At 38.5% G+C, this 17,176-nt stretch overlaps 1 protein-coding gene and 2 pseudogenes across 11 annotated transcripts in view; all 3 read left to right on the top strand.

Moving 5' to 3' along the window:
* Window positions 1-3,070: 3,070 nt before the first annotated feature.
* Window positions 3,071-3,189, top strand: LOC111731191 (annotated as a pseudogene).
* A 1,242-nt stretch (window positions 3,190-4,431) lies between these two features.
* CTNND1 (catenin delta 1) overlaps window positions 4,432-17,176 on the top strand; it is a 41,349-nt gene continuing 28,604 nt past the window's right edge. For 10 of the 11 annotated variants that reach the window (XM_011379007.2, XM_011379006.2, XM_023522611.1 and 7 more), the window contains exon 1: window positions 4,432-4,673. The gene's annotated coding sequence lies outside the window, so the exon portion shown is untranslated. Of the gene's footprint in view, window positions 4,749-17,176 lie in introns of all 11 variants that reach the window. The other variant, XM_023522606.1, reaches the window with a different exon arrangement.
* LOC111731186 lies at window positions 11,035-11,153 on the top strand (annotated as a pseudogene).

The following is a 17,176-nucleotide window of genomic DNA, read 5'->3' as shown; positions in this document are numbered from 1 at the left end:
ATCTAAAACTTTTTCAAAAAGGATTCGAGGTAGTGAACTACCTCGAATGGGGGTTTGGGGTTTGGGCATTTTCAAGTCAGGCATTATTTTCTTTAGTTTGAGGCCTCCGCTTTTAAGATTGGAAAAGAAACGAGAGCATAAGTCATTTTCGGTTGCAGCTGTCGTATTCTGAAGAGGAAGCAATTTGTGAAAGGACATGAAACTTAGCAGAAGGACAGATTTTAGATGTTGTCCACAGTTCGCAGACACACAAAAGCAAGCATGCAAGCAAAGAGAAAAAAAGACAAGGCAGAACAGTGCTTGTTATGGCATCTGTTACTGTGGAATCGGGATATGATTAGACAGGTGGAATACCACCAGTATAGTCATAGGTGATTCTGTGGAGTTCTAACAAAAATATAAATGTTCTATCCCCTCATGAATATATCGTTATCAGGATTAGATTAATTTTCAAGAAGTAGAGAGGACTCACTTCTTGGTTGTTCTTTTTTTTTTAAATTTAATACCGTTTTAGTTAAATCTTTTGTTAGTAGAATTTCTAAAGGAGATGATAAATGGCCATCCCTACCTAAGACTTCAAAAATGACAAACTTTGGATGGTAATATGTAGCCACCAGAGGGTAGAAAGGAGTAAAAATATTTTGTTTTCCTCTGTATGGATAGCCAGTGTTTTTTTGAAGTTCATTTTTTTTTTTTTCATTTCTTCTCCTTGGCATTTGGAGTTTTAGTCTATTTTGGAAGTAGAGATAACAGCACAGCACTCTGCCCTATATAATAATTTTAATATTTATTTTTTTAAATACAAATTTTTCTTAGCTCTTTACTAATCTTTCACTGTTTAATGGTATCTTGCTTTTCTTTGTGTGTAAGTGGTACTGGTTATGGGTTGGGAAGTTAAACTTTGAGCATGTTAAAATCAACCATTGAATGTAATAGTCCATGCATTAAAAAAAAAAAAAAGGAAAAAGGAAAAGGGAAAACCCCAAACAAAAAACAATGCTGTATCTTTAAACCTATCCTTGATCCATTGACTTCTCCCCATTTTTACTGCCACCACTCTAGTGAACTCCCTATCACTATCACTTGACTTTCAAACTAATTTCCTTGCTTTCACTTTTGTTCTCTCTTTAATTCATTTATCACATTCGTAGCCAGATCTTTTCAAAATGTGGGTTAGATTGTTATTCTGCTGTTTAAAACCCTCACATGCTTTTTCTACCTTAGAATAAAATCCAAACTCCTTTCTCTAACATATAGAACTCTTCATATTGATTCCTGCCTACTCCTCATTTCCAACAGCCCTGCTGAATTCAGTGTGTTTCAGTCCTACACTTTGGAGCTTTAGCATTAGTAGTTACCATTCCTCATATCTCCTTACGGGTGGCTGTTTCTTACCATTAAGATTTCAACTTAAATGTCACCTCTCCAGAGAGTTTGTCCAATCTAGAACAAACCACAAGCAGCCCCATCTATCTGTTTTAAATCTCTGCATAGTCCTCCATCTGACATCTTATTTATTAATCTTCTCTCTCCCTCTGCTAGAGTGTAACTTTTTGAGAGCAGGAAACTTGTCTGTCTCATTGTTATTGACATTTACTAGAAGAGTACTTGGCTCACAGTAGGTGCTTAAAATAACCCAAGTGGGACTAGTCTTTTTACCTAATGAGTATTAATGCTTGTGATGCTTTATTTGGAGATAGCTGTTTCAGATAAATTTAAATTTCAACTTTTCACTGAGTTATCATTTTTATTTGTATATAATTTTATTTTGAATGTTATCTACAAATTCATTTTTAAATGATTTGTTCAGGATTATGTAACTGGTAAGCCAAGAGACTTTGTTCACTCATTTATCTGTTGCTAAATATGAGATATAAGGCTGAGCTCTAGGGATACACTATGAACTAGAAATATATTGTTCCTGCCTTCGTGGAGCTTATCTTCTGGTGGGGGAGACAAAGAAACACACACACACACTCACACACACACACACACACACACACGAAAAAGGAATGCAAAATACCTGCAAGCTGTTAGGGGTGATGTGAGGAAAACAAGACCAATCCATCTCTAGAACATAAACTTTTTAGCATATGGCTCTGATCTAGAAGCCAGTGAATCAACAAACATTTCTTGTGCTGACTATTTTCCTTTGGCAATCATCTTTGGCTTTTGAACTTGCTGTGGAAGAGCAGGAATAGATGGAAAGTAGAGGTAGAAGATGTGATAAGGTAATAGGAGAAGATTTGTAGATAATGAGAGTTAAAGGCTGTTCATTTCTCTGGTAAATGTATTCATTTCCCATTTTAGTTTGTTTAAAGCCCATCGAACAAGTGCTGTGATGCCTGTTAGGTCTTCTAGCACTTTTAAGAGAAGTCCTTTTTGGCCACTGTAGACCAAATATGAGGGTCTATGAGACTATAGACCAAATATGGGGTGGGGGATAGTGACTAGATCATCCTGATAAGAAGGGCACATCCATGCTGAGGAGGAGCAGAACTGGAATTCCAGTTTAGATAATGAGGGCGGGTCAGATTATGGTTAATAAGTGTTGCTTTAATATATTTAATGAATAAATGTGATACCTCGAAAACAGACAGGGAACTTGGTCTTTATCCTGATCACAATGTAGGATGATGGAAAGATCATGGGCTTTGGAGTCAGATTGTTGAGGGGTTCACTTCTTAGGCAGATAAGCATCTTAACCTTGCTGGGCATTGATTTCCTCATCTGTAACATGGTGGTAATACTATCTCTATGATGGTGTTTTAGAAATTACAGATGAGTGCACCATCAATGATGCTCCATCATTGGTTGCTATTATTGGGAGGTGATGAGCTAATGAAAGTTTTGGGGCAGGGTAGATATCGATAATAATAACTCATTCTTAGTGAGTTTATACTATGCCATACATTGTTTTAAGAACTTTATGTGTATTTTAATTCTCACAATAGTCCTGTGAAAGAGGTAGTTATTATCTCTTTATAGTTAAGGAAACTGAGGCACATAGAGACTATATAATTTGTCCAAGCTCACATTTACTTGAGTCAGTGTACTTAGAAAGGAGGAAGTCTATGGCTATGCCACCTTGAATAAGCCCGATCCCGTCTAATCTCCGAAGCTAAGCAGGGTTGGGCCTGGTTAGTACTTGGATGGGAGACCACCTAGGAAGACCAGGTGCTGTAGGAGTAACAAATAAAAATAAAAAATAAGGGATTGTAAGCTGACAAGGTCCTTGCAATCTGTGAGGTCAACCAAGGGTTGCCTCGCCTAAAAAAATAATAAATAAATAAATAAAAAGAAGGGGGGAAGGTTTGAAGCCAGGCAATCTGACTGCAGAACCTATGCTCTTAATCACTATTCTAAATTATGAAAACTTTATGAAGATTTATTTGCTAGCAGTCTACTGGATAGATTTTAAATTTTTCAGTAAGAGAAAAAGGAAAATTTCAATTTATCATTATTACCTTCGATTAGTAACTCATAAAATACTAGTCTCTGTTAAGCATATAAAAAAAATGCGATCTCTGTCCTTTATGACCTAACAGTCCTAAGAACATATTAAGATAACTCTTAACTCAGAAAAAGAATACCTGCATAATCCTTTATTTAGGTCAAGTGTAAAAAGAATGTATGAATTAGATCATCTTAAGCTTCAAGTTCACACACAAAAAAAGCCAATATTCTTGATGTGAGATTTATTTTCCTTACACAAGCTGTTATCTCCTCTAAATATATTGCCCGTTTATTGGATTACATGTATTCTGCCCCTCAAACCCACATTTAAATTTGGGGACAAATGGGAAGACAGTGATTTTCCTCAACACCCCATTCGATTCAGCTTCCTTCTAGTTAAAAGTACAAACATTAAGAACTGTTAACAAGTCCAGGCATTTATTTTTTCTAATTAGCTCAAATGCAGTTAAACCAAAACAATGAAATTGAGAGTTTACCTCAGATACCCTCTATCATACCAATCAACACATAATAATCCTATTTTTAGGATTTCTCTCTTCCTCTCGTCCTATCTTCCTTGGGGAAAATGCTTTGGGGTAGAAAGCAACAAACCAAATAGCAGCAGGCAAATAAAATCAGCTCTTTTTTCTTTCCCTACCTAGAAAATAAGGGAGAGGGAGCAAGAACCCCACCATCAAAGAGAACCGACTCTTAGGTGTGCCAGTCTAAAATGCTCTTGTTTCTTCAGCCCCCTTGGAGCTCTGCAGTAATTCCTCAGAGATTGTATGGTCTCCACTTTAAATATAAATATATATATAAAAAACTTCCCTGGTTTCTCTCCTCCTCTCCTTTTTTTTTTTTTTTAATTTCCTATAATAAAGTTTCCTATTGGATAAAATAGGCTCCCTGATTTATGCCTGGCTCCTATTGGAAGTTCTCAGGGACTGACATCACTTAGGAAAGCGAGGGGGTAGGGCTGCCAGATCAGTTTGTCACCACCCAGGCTCCCTAGCCTTTGGCTGGGTGCAACTTCCATTTTAGGTGTTGGATCTGAGAGAAAAAAAAAAAGAGAGAGAGAAAGAAGACCAGGAAAGATCCTGAAAGGAGGAAGAGGTGGCCAAAAATCAACTACCTTGCTGGATTTGTCTTTCTCAGCACATTGACGAAGCCTTGGGTTTCTTTCTTAAAGGACTGGTTTTTAGAAGTCCACATTTGAGGTGTGTGCCTTTTTTAAAAAAATATGTGTACAGACGGGTAAAGGAGGATAAGCCAAGTCGAATTTTTGTGTTATGGTAAGCAGAGAGAATTCAAAAATGAGAGAGTCTGCTATGCTGATGGGTAACTTTAAAGCCGTTATTATTTCTACTGACTTGGGGGAATTGTTAGGCTGAAAAGTAAAATATTCAAGACCCAGAAACAAACTTCTAGGTCTCTCTGTTAGAGGAAGATGAATAGATTCAGAGGGGTGAGAGCAGTTTTGTAAATTTACATTTTGGTATGTTCTTTGATTTTATATATTTTTCTGGATTATGCTAACAAACTTCTGTTTTCAGAGCCCAAATCAAAGGTTGGTTTTTTTTTTTTTTTTTTCATGTTGCATGTGTGTTGGGAAAGGAATTTGCCCGAGTCGGAAGCTAATTATACATATGGTTCTTCATACGTTTCAAAACTTTTATTTCCCCCTTTTATCATTAGGTTTGTGGAAGTGGAAAGTTGCAGGGAGCTTTGTAGCTTAAATGGTGGTGTTTTTTTTCCCCCCAGAGAGTTTGAACAGCCCAGATCGGTTTCTGCCCTGCTGTTCTGGGTGGATCCCTTTTTTACTTTTCCAGGTGTGGTGGGTGGGAGCCTTATTCTCTGACTAGACGTTGCCTCCCTGCTTTGCCTTATAAAAGAAAACAGATGGATCCATGTTAACTGAATTGTAATCCCCTTTTCTTCTAAAACTACCTTAGTTGGCAAAGGTTTGTGGAGGTGTTGTATGTTCGATCTGCAAATACGATAACGTTTGGTTTATGTGCTAAAAAAAATAAGGAAATTCTAATCATGCTTTTTAGTTCACCTGAGTAAAGTGGCAACACCTGAAAATATTTTCAATTTTGTTTTCTCTTAAAGGGCCATGGATTAAATAAGTTTAGGCTAAGAGAAAACACTTATACAAACTTTAGTGTATAGTATGCATTTGAGAAAGCACAGGGAGAGTTCTTATTTTAAACCAAACTGAAAGTTTTTTTGGAGGTGAGTTTTTTGTTTGCTGTAAAATCAGAAATCTGTAAGAGCTGTGTTTTTGTATCTTATATTTAATCTTATCTTAGGATTCATTTTGTTTTTGCAAATGCATTCTTGCAAAAATACCGATTCTAGATAATTATATAGCCAACTCATCAGTAGCTGAAAACTGGGCGTTCTCTTCCTTCTCTCTTTGAAAATGCGAATCAGTCTGAAAATTATAGCTGGATTAGATACTGCCCTAATTGTAACAAGATGGGCCTTAATATGTAAGCTGCTCATTAGCTTCAAACTGGTATGTATCTAGAATCTCTGATTTTTTGTGCGCCTCCCCCAATTCTTTTTTAGACTAGAACGTTTCCTTGAATTTCTTTTCTAGAACTGAGTATTTCTTGAAAGATGATTTCATCCTTGTGAGGTTGCGGCTTCATTGGAAACTGAACTTTGTTCCTGCTTTTAATCTATGCAAGGTCTACAGTAAGATTTTAATGTCTGGCTCTCATAATGATAGCAAGTGCAGTTAAAAAGAAAGACAAAAGACAATGTGTATAGTCTCTTGGGTTGTAATTCTTATTTAATATTTTCCAATTTTTCTTTCAATGTTCTCTGCCTTGACTCCAGCCTAAGGAGGGTTCTTGGTGGATCTTTCAAGGGTTGGTCATGTTGCTGCGAGAGTGTCGGTTTCCCACTCAACCTTTAGGGGGAGGGATGAGAGAATCTGAAGAAGGAGTACAAAGGCAGTTTGAAAATAGGTTCTGGATGACTGACTGGTGGTGATTTGGGTCCAGCTTTAAATACTGGGCTTTGTGTAGCTGCAGTGAGCATCCTAGTTAACTGTCGTCCAGGACTATTTCTCTGAACTGAGGCGTTGTTTTGACTGGTATGTACTATTCAGCGAGCCTTTTGGATTATAAGATGGAAGATTTGTCTTTTACCTCACCTCTACTGGTTCTTTCAGAAAATATAATAAGGGGTGAGAATAAGTAAATCTTTTATTTTTTGTTTTGCTCCTCATTTTGGTTTGGGGGTAAAAAATGACAAGTAAGTGTGAGTTGTACAGATTTTTCTTTCCTTGTTTGACTCCTATATAGTGTTGGTTTCTTTGTTATATGACTAAGATACGGTCTGTGTTCCAGGTGGGGGCCTCTTGTGGGTGGTTAGAGTTCTAGTGCCTTTCTTAGGGTTCCAATTACTGAAAGTCAGAGAGGCTTGAACATGTTCTTTCAGCTAGTATAAAAATTGGAACTATTGGAAATCTTTAAAAAAAAAAAAAAGCTCCCAGTAATTGCAATTCATCCTTAGGTTTATGAGATAGATGCTCTCCAGGGATGGGTGCAAATAAATTAAGCATAGGTCATTATTCAATTGGAATAACAAAATGATTAGCTCTGTATAATTTATTGCTTTCTATTTTGGTATCTGATGGTCCCCTGTTACTGCTAGCCTCTTCCCCCTTGATTTTTTTTTACTGCGTGCTAAGCATTTTGCATAAACTATTTACTTAGTTTCCCACAACTTATTTTTTGTTTTGTTTTAAAGGAACTTGAGCCTTAGAGAAGTTGAGGTTTGCTGAAAATCTCACTGCCCGTAAGTGGCCAAGGCCAGGGTTAAATCCTGGTCTGACTAACTACAAAGTCCATGGACTTAACCACTAATACACTGCCATTCTCCAGAGAGAATGGAAAAAAGAGCCTGAACTAAAATGAGCCCTTGCTAGAGGCAAGGGTGCTTCATCTTGCAGAGGGTCAGTCCTCACTTAGATTTCCAACCCCCTCCATGTTGGAATAACCTGTGTGAAAAATGCATTTTCTCTAAAGCCATGTGGAGCTGGATATGCTAGAATGGATATTTCAATCTTTAGATGGGGATCTTTTGATATACACACCATTGCTGTCCTAATTTCTTAAATTTCAGGCATGTGGTTTGGAATGATATTGCCATCTTGCAGGGCAGAGGCTTGTGGCAGGTAGTTCAAATAATGTTTACCACACTATTAAAATTGTCTATTTTTGTCTTTCCCTCTAGACGATGAGCTGCTTGAGTGTAGATACTATCTTTGTATTCTCTTAGCACTTATGTTAGTGTGTGGTATATACTGAGGTGCTCAGTAAGCCTTGATTAAATAAGGCTCTTGATGGGAATGAGTGAGGGAGCTTTTTGGGGAAGGCTGAAGGGAAATTGAGATACGAAGCAATATCACATAGATTAATAAAATTGCAATGTAATTTTGAAACTTACTGTAGTCTGTAGTTTCAACCTTTGACGTATCTCCCGCCTCCCATTTTTAAGTAAAGTTTCTGGAAATATTGAAGATTTTAATTTTTAATTTTTCTTTAATCTTGTTTCCTTTCTGGGCAGGCAGTCCAAAGAATTGTATAAAAGAGTACCGAGTCCTAGTCAGTTCATTTCATTATATAGGCAACTGTTAGTTTCAACCACTGAAACCTTAGTATAGCCAGTTCTAGGGGAAGTGGAATTGCTTACCTAGAACAGGTGTGCCCAGCCCCTGCACTGTGAACCAGTACTGTTTTGTGGCCTGTTAGGAACCGGGCTGCATAGCAGGAGGTGAACGTGCAATGCTTTATCTGTATTTGCAGCTGCTCCCCAGCACTAGCATCACCGCCTCAGCTCTACCTCAGATCACCAGGTATTAGATTCTCATAGGTGCACCGGTCCCTGGTGCCAAAAAGGTTGAGGATCACTGACTAGAACGTATATTAGAGCAGCAGCAGGGAAGTGAGTACTGCTTTCAGCTGTGTTAGAAGTGAGTGGGTTTTATACTTATAAATAAAAACATAAAAAGCTTGGGATGATAGTTTGAATATCAATGTTTCAATGAAAGTGTGTTTGAATATCATATTATTTTGTCACTTGCTGCCATGAAACATCAGGAGATTTTGTTCACAAAGTGTATTGGGAAGTTTATAAGAACACAAATTAATTTTCATGGACAATTCTGAATGATAGTAACAAGAAACTTGCCTAAAGGAATGAATCATAGCAGTATGTTATTTCATTTATGTTATCTTTCCTCTCAAAAGGGGTTAAATGCCATGAGAAGTTGAAATAGAGATTGCTTTTCCTAAATGCAGCTGTCTCCAAGGTTTCCAATAGAGAGCATTGAAATAGCCTGGCAGGGAGATTGGAAGGGGAAGGGGAAGGAGCAGGAGCGGGGGAAACAACTGTTCTAGTTAATTAGTGGTTAAGAGCATGGATGGTTAAGGATGGATGGTTAGCATAGTGGTTAAGAGCATGGAACCAGACTGCCTGGGTTCAAATCTTGTTCTGCTACTTATTAGCCCTGTATCCTTGGGCAAATTGTTTAATTGCTCTATGCCTTAGTCTCCTTGTCTGTAAAATGAGGACAGTAATATTAACCATCTCATAGGATTGTTGTGGCTATTAAGTGATTTAACTTTTGTAAAATTCATAGAACAGTGTCCAGGTTATGGTAATACTTTCTGTATGCTCTTAGAATGGATGCTTTAAATGAATTCAAACATCATTTGTCTGTTGGACTAAATGCCCTTTAAACTCTCTTAAAACCTGAGACTGTGGTAGATATAGATGCTTATATTACAGAATAAATGGGCTTCCTGGATGGATAAGCTAACTTTTTTTTTTATTGGGGAAAAAATGTCTTTAGTAATAGGCAAGTTTGGGGAGTTGTGTGAGCATGGTTGTCCAAAATAAATGTGCTTTGGGAATGGATAACTTTTAATGAAATGAGTACGAGAAACAGGTGGCAAAGCTTGAATATCTTACAGTAATTTCTTCAGAGACTTGATTACTTAAAAACAGCAATACAAATTTCTTCCACTTTTTTGTATCGTTAAGAGATAGAACTCTAGCATTCTAAGGTAAACTTTAGTTTTGGCAGAGAATGGATTGAAAAAGCTTTGTTTGGATTTATTATTCTTGACTTTGAACCAGATTCTTTACCTTGAAGTCTCACTTGTCCAACCAGGATTTTGTAGGATAACATTCCATTATGAGTGGTTTTACAGGAAACAATTACATAGAAATGAAGGCAGGCTTTTACTATCCCTTTTTTTTCCCTTGAAATAAACCTCCCTCTTTTGTGTTCAGGAAATATCATTCTCTATTTTAATTCTTATTTATAGACATTTGCAAAACTGAGACATGTAGAAATTGTGAGTTCATCAGTGCTTCCTGTGAAAAGTGTGCTTCCAAGAAAGAGGTCTGCTCTTCTGTATGGAAAAGCCAAACTGTGGCCTGTGGGGAACATATATGTTAGATGCAGCCTTGCTTGGAAACTTCTGGATTTCTTCCAGCCTATAGTTTTCCTTTTTTATTTCCCTTCATTCTAAATAACCCATGAAACTAATGTTCTGAATAGTATTTAAGCTAATTCTATTGGCACTCCTTAGCTTCCTGTCATAACTCTCCCACTCAGTTCTCTACACTTTAACCCACATTTCCTTGTACTGATTTTCTTATGTTTTCTCCTTTTCATTTTCTTTCTTGTTCTCTGGTGTCTCTCTTTGCTGCCCCTTTTTTTCTCTTAGGTTGGTGATCTTTCTGGGTGTCACTTTGCCTCACTAACACAATATGGAAGAAGTTTCTGATTCTTGTGATAGAGTAAATTATACTGATGTGCTAACAGTACAAGTAGTGGGATACTGCTGCTGGTTTATTTCAGTTAGATCTAAATTAGGATTAATTGTGATCCAAGAAGATCAATCTCTTAGCAATTCGGATTTGTTTTTAGCTTTTGATTTTCAGATCTCATCTACATTTACTAATTTCTTACTTTGGTTCATTTGATGGTAGAATGAAAGAAATTTACTTTTCACAGAGTAAATATCAGTTTCGTGTGTGCTTCCCTGTTGTTCTGTATTGGAACGCTGTAGCACATTGAAAGTTCTCTTTGTGGAATGAAAAGGTTTTTGTTTTAGGGAGCTTATATTTTAAGAAATATATTCTGATGGTTGTGGACGTAAGACATTCCTATAGAAACTAGGTCAGCTTTTCAGTACTTTTATCAAAGCACCTGCAGTTCATTGCAAGTGAAATAAATCTCATTGAAATAAAGTAGCTGGTGTATATTCAGCACACTTTTAAAATAGAGTAGTCTATTTTAAAGGAGATGGTGCCTATCTGATTTCTTTCCATTGTTTCTTTGTTGGAATGGGAGTTCTGCTTTCCATTGACTACTTGGTTAAACCAGGGCAGAGTTGGCTATTTGAATGTCTACCCTCCTGAAGGTCTGCCAAATCTGCAGGTAAGTCTGCAGGAGACCACAGTTGCTGGGCCTAGGGTAAGAATTAGAAAAATATAGAAAGAAAAATGAAACAAAGTTGATTTATTTTTCTAAAATTTAACTTTTTGGTCTACGGCCATGCCACCCTAAACACGTCCGATCCTGTCTGATCTCGGAAGCTAAGCAACGTCGGGCCTGGTTAGTACTTGGATGGGAGACCGCCTAGGAAGACTAGATGCTGTGGGCATAAAAAATAAAAAATAAGGGATTGTAAGCTGACAAGGTCCTTGCAATCTGAGGTCAACCAAGGGTTGCCTTGCCTAAAAAAAACAAAAACAAAAAGTAAAAAAAAAAAAAAAAGTAAAATTTAACTTTTTGTTTTCCTTGAAAACATAAAACATCTTCATTAATTCAAAAGAAATTTGAGAGTCTGCTATATGCCATGCACTGGAATAAACAGTATACCAAATAGGTCTCACAGAGCTTACATTCTAGTAGAAAGAGACAGATTATAAGTAAGCAAGTAAATACATGGTATATCAGAGTGTGGTAACACTATTGAGAAAAAAAACAGCAGAATATGTCCAGCAGTAAATAAGAGGTATGAAGGCGGCAGTGAGATTTTTTGAGTGGTCAGGGAAGGCCTAGCTTATAAGTTATGTTTGAGAGAGACCTAAAAGAAATTCGGGTGGGGTCTTATAGATATGAGTAGGAAGCGAAAAGGTCCTGAGTCTAGTTGTTATCAGTGAGCAAGAGATAATGGGAGAAATAGACCTGACTTGTTCATAGGTGTGTGCTAGGGGAATGGGGAGGATAATATAGGACCTCATGGTGCACTACACAGTACAAAAAAAGTCTCCTCACTTCAGACCCCAGAGATAGTAGCTGTTAACTTTTTGTGTATTGTTTGTAAGGCGTTGAGGCAATACCTGACCTAGCCTCCTTCTTTGCCCCATTGCAGAAGTTCATGTGAGGGTAGTCAGTGATTTGCAGAGAAGCAGATTTTGCGTAGGTTGATGACCCTTGCCTTGGAGAATGATAATAATGGAGCAATTACTTAGAATAAGCTTGTATGTACTTGGGAAGTGACATCAAAATTTTCTTCCCTAGAGAAATGTATTTCTCCACCTTAGCTACATAAGAAGAGAAGCCTAGATCTGGTACAGTTTCCTTTTGAGTATGTTTGTTGGTTTGGTTTATGTGCTTTTGACCAAATAGTAACCACTTATCTGCTGCTTCTCCTTTTGCTCATTCAACCAAAAAACTCCTGTTTTCCCAAAGCCCTAATTACTGGGACTTAATGGCTTTCAGGGACCACTTTATAGGTCACCGTATCCATATTTCTGTCTTGCACATTGGGGAGATGATCATCCCTGATAACTAACTGTATGCCTCTTTCCCCTTTCCATATATATATTTTTCCATATATATACATACACACACACACACACACACACACACACACACGTGCACACACACACATACACATATATAAACATACAGTAAAGGTTATTAAAGCATATACTGAGCTATTGGTCGACTTTGGTGGGATTGAGGAAGAAGCACCAGCTATTTAGTGATTGATATTCTATGGCAACCCTATATGGGAAAGTAGAAGGATTTTTGATTACCAGACTACTGTCTTGAATCATCCATTCTTACTTTCCCTCTCAAGATTTCTGGTTTAGCTAGTCTGTCCCTCAGTGAAGGAGTCTTTCTGCCTCCCTCTCCTTCTCCTAGAGTTTAGCCCTGGAACTTGACCTGGTTACCCTCTGTTCTTCCCTTTAATTATACGTATCTAGTTGTCATTCTGTCACTTAATACCATCTATGGGAGATTACCTTTTTCCCTTTCCACCTCCATTTCCTTTGGTCAGGTAACTATATCATCTTGCATAGGAAATACTCTACACAATCACAGATTCCCAAATTTTGAAGTTGCTTTAAATTACTGCTGGATATGTATTCAACATTTGTAGATGTTTGTAGTTGTCTGAAAGTTTATCTTTCAGTGCCATTCTTTCGTGACACATGCTTCTTTGTAGAAATATTTCTCTTTATGGTTCTTCCAAAAACATTTGGTTACTCACTTGCTCTTACTCAAATCAGAAGTTAAAGTGACTTGCTTGAATAAGTGTCAGAGGTAGCACTTGAATCCAGAGTTTCTGGTTATTTCTGTTACGTTGTCAACTGGGCTAGAATCATCTAGGATCTTGAATGCTAGATTTAAGACTTTAGACTTCTTTTGGCATAGAATAGGGACCCAGTCTTTGAAAATGTGGCACAGCTCTTTGATCCTTGGAAGAAAGTTAAACTAAGTCATTTTAAAAATAATCAGGTTGGATGTGGTTCCATGGTGTAGTGGTTAGCATGTCTGCTTTACACGCAGAAGGTCTTGGGTTCGTGCCCCAGCGGAGCCACGGTCTATGGTCTACGGCCATGCCAACCTGAACAAGCCTGGTGTCTGATCTTGGAAGCTAAGCAGGGTTGGGCCTGGTTAGTACTTGGATCGGAGACCACTTAGGAAGACCAGGTGCTATAGGCATAAATAATAATAATAAATAATAAATAAAAAAATCAGGTTATCCAGTCTGCAGTGTAAATAAGGATATCCTTCAGTGTAGCAACTCAGGATTCTAAAGAAGTGAGACACTTCTTTCTAGGTTCTGAGTCTAGAATATAGGATTTAGGACTGTGTCTTTTCATCTATCTTTATATTTAAATCCATGTTTTTCAAAGAGCCTCCAATTCAGACTGAATAATGATTTGTCTGGTGAACCGTAAAGTAGATCCAAATAATGTATTTTATAACCAGTGCCTTTTTTGCAAGAGGAATGTTGTGGTCAGTTGTCATTTGGGAACCAATACGGTAGTTCCCAACAGCTGACTATCAGAATCACTTTGAGGGTGTTTTAAAAATGTGAATTCCCTCCAGAAATTGAGGTATGAGAGGGCGGGGAGGTAGATCTGGGAGACTATTTTTAAAAAAATGCTTCCCAGGTGATTTTGATCATTCAGGTTTGAGGACCACAAAACCTAAACATTTGAGTTAAGCTACATATCTATGTGATTTCTCAGTGAGTGGTTGTTTAATTTGTATGAGAAGTAGAGAAGAATAGCTTGTGGTAGTAGACATGGCGAGCAGGTGGCTAATTTCAAGTTTCTACCACTGTATCCTGTATTATTTTGGAATTACAGATGTCACCACCTGATTTGGGGGTTATGCCAGTACTTAGCATGTTATGGAGGACTTGCCTGTTAGGGGAGGGAAAGGGAAACTTTTGGATCATATCTCCATTTCCCCTCCATTTTGAAATTGTGGAACAAATTCAGGAGAGGATGTTAGCATTGAAACTCAGCTGGACAATTTGTTTAAAACTGGACAGGAAGGGCCAATGTTACTTCCTGTCTGAAAAGGAACTACTGGCTTCCTTCCCTTCCTCCTTGGCTAACTCCGGTCAACTTAGAATATTGGGAGGGGGAGGGGCTGATCACGTTAATACTATTAACTGGCCACCCATGCCTTGAGAAATCAGGTTACCATCAATGTTCAAGTGCAGAAGCATAATATTCCTTCCCTTTCTTCCTTACTTGAACCATGGAGAAGAGGGTGCTATGTGGGCTTCTTCTGTCTCCTTGCCCTTAATGCGGGAGTACTGGGTTTGGCTGTTGCAGTCCAGGAAGCCTTCCAGTCTCCCAGATTCTATTTTACAGTCAACTTTATACCTCCCATGTGTTTTCTGACATTTGAAAATAGATCAAGGAGTTGTAGAGAAGAAACTGAAATCCATTTGACACCAAGAGGTTGGTTGTGGAAAAGAGAACATAATTGGGCAGAGGGGAGTAGATGATAGAGGTTCCTTATTTTTAAATTGAGCCAAGAAAACATTCCTTATAAGTGGGGCCAGTTGGCACTCTTCCTGCTATTTTAGTCCAGGCTTCTCCTTCCTACTGGTCCGTCAATTGTATTAAGTGTTTGATGTGAGTTTGAACTGTGGTCTCTGGATTTGTGAGGAGGGAGAGTGGTGGAAACAGCTGGTGCCTTCATTAAGCTATTTCAGTTATGCTTCTTTTCAGAGTATGGGGGGTGGCAGAAGAATTGGATGTGTGTTAGCAGAGTCCCAGCAACTCTCATGTAGTGTGAGATTGGATTTTCAGGCACTCTTAATACTATGCGGGATGTTGGCTAGTTGGAATGTAGCTAAACCTTTTCCAATCACATTCTTTTCTCTGCCTCCCCTCCCCCCAGTTCTTTTCAGCTTTGGGCCTGATTTGGCGAGAAAGAATTATGTGGAAAGTTAGATAGCAAAACAGATTCATGCTTTTCCGATCATCGAGTATTCGGCTTAAGTCTTTGGGCCCCTCCATTGACTTTCTCCTTACCTATTTATTAGTCCTTTGGTTGGGTTTTCTAAATATGTATACAAACAGCTAGAGATACAGTTCGAACCAGAACCTCTGGTGAAGTCATGATGAATTGTAATCAGTTGGCTGTACTGGTCTCCTTCCCTCCCTCACACCCTGGGGTGACTATATTTCTGAGTCAGCACTCCATTTCTGTCTCACCTGCTCAATTTGAGGCAGAGAACCTGTCGAGCATCCTTTTGGAGCAGCAGTGCTATTGATATAGGTGTGTCCAGTTTTCTGTGTGGTTTTTACAACCCTCTCTTTAAAGTATCTCAGAAAGCTCTCCTACTAGACTGTACTATTTTTATCTGCTTTCGTGTATCTACCTCACAATATAGTACTTAATTGACTAATTTTTTGGCCTGGGCTATGAATGAGGGAGAATCTGATAAGAATACTAAGAATTGTAACTAATTTTTCAGTTCTTGAGAGAAAAAGGGAGTTAGTCTGATTCAGTACTAGGTAACAGATCTTGAGCTGTTGTTTTTGGGTGCTTCAAGTGATAGGGTTTGCAGTAGCTAGGCCCTGCAGTTGAAGTCTATTCCGAAACATAGTGTTGCTAAATTATTCTCTTTTATATCCGGCTCTAGAATGGCTCACTGTTGTGTATATTCCTGCCTTACCTCTTTCTACCTGGTTATATTTGATACAGACATGGACTAATTCTTTCTAAGTTGTGCTGTTTTAGAGTAAGTTGTGCTGTTTTAGAGTTAGTTCCTTGTGCATCATGAACTGTTTAAATTGGGGTTTAGCCTAGTGTTCTTCTAATAGATCCAAGAAGAAGGGGGAAGGAGTCTAGGAGAAAGGAGAAAAGATGAAAAATGATAACATATTACTAGTTAGTTGCCTGCAGTGTTCCTTTGGTTGGAGAACTCTGTGCTGAGCTCTGTGCTCTTTATGCAAGTGGAATGGAGCACTTTGGGCAAAGGGTGTTACTTCTTTGGATTTCAAGAATCTCTGGCTAAAGGAGCTTGACTTCTAACTGCATCTTTGCTTCTGAGGTTTAGGATTAACGTCCACAGGGCTTGTACAAGATAATAGAAAAATGTCAGTTATCCCATTCTTGGAAGCAGCTGAGGATCCTTGTTAGGAGGGGAGGCTTTCTTTTCTGACAAGTTTCCAAATCTACAGCTCCTCAACCCACTCCAGAGGCAGTGGTGAGCAGAAAAAACTGAGGTTGCTGTCTTAACCTCTTTGTTGCCAGGGCTACTGTGCAATTCCTAGTGGTCTTCTCATTCCCTAGGGAACTTTGCTCCCAGCACCTGCTGGTGCCCATATCCTGCCTCTTCGTAGGGTGGAGTCTGCTGCCTTTGTTTGTTTTTCGTGGGGCCTCTTTGGAATCAACTTTATGCTTGGGAAGAGTGTATGAAAGACTGAAAACGGTGGAAATGGGTGATGGAGAAGGTGAGTGACAGAGGATTTATCCCAAAGTAGTTCTCCAGGTGGGAGTATTCCATTGACTGAATCCAGGTCGGAGATCAGATTGCTATGATGCAGCTTTCTTTGGGATGTGTTACATGTAGCTGAGCTGAGGATAAAAGCAGCAGTAGCTTTAAAATCCCCAGTGCAGTGTCTCTAAAGTGAAGAAACTTGCCAAGTAGGAATCTTAAAAATCCCCTCACCCCCTCCGAACCTTTAGAGCCACATGCAGTATCTTTCTGCTGATTCTTAAAGGCCTGAGCTTTGTCCTAAGTCGTGTTGGCTTGGGGCAGGGAGGAGGGTTGTTTTCCCGAACATGATAAGGAACTGAACAGGGCAAAGTGGGAGCTCTGGCTGGTGATTGGTAGACAGGATGCCCTGGAATGCGGTTGGCCTGCAGCCCAGAATCCAGCACTTTGTATTTGTTTGTTTCTGGGAGACTGTG

The sequence above is a fragment of the Pteropus vampyrus genome, unplaced genomic scaffold (genome assembly GCF_000151845.1).
Source record: "Pteropus vampyrus isolate Shadow unplaced genomic scaffold, Pvam_2.0 Scaffold352, whole genome shotgun sequence".
Taxonomy (NCBI): Eukaryota; Metazoa; Chordata; class Mammalia; order Chiroptera; family Pteropodidae; genus Pteropus; species Pteropus vampyrus.
This window is presented reverse-complemented; position numbering and strand designations above follow the sequence as displayed.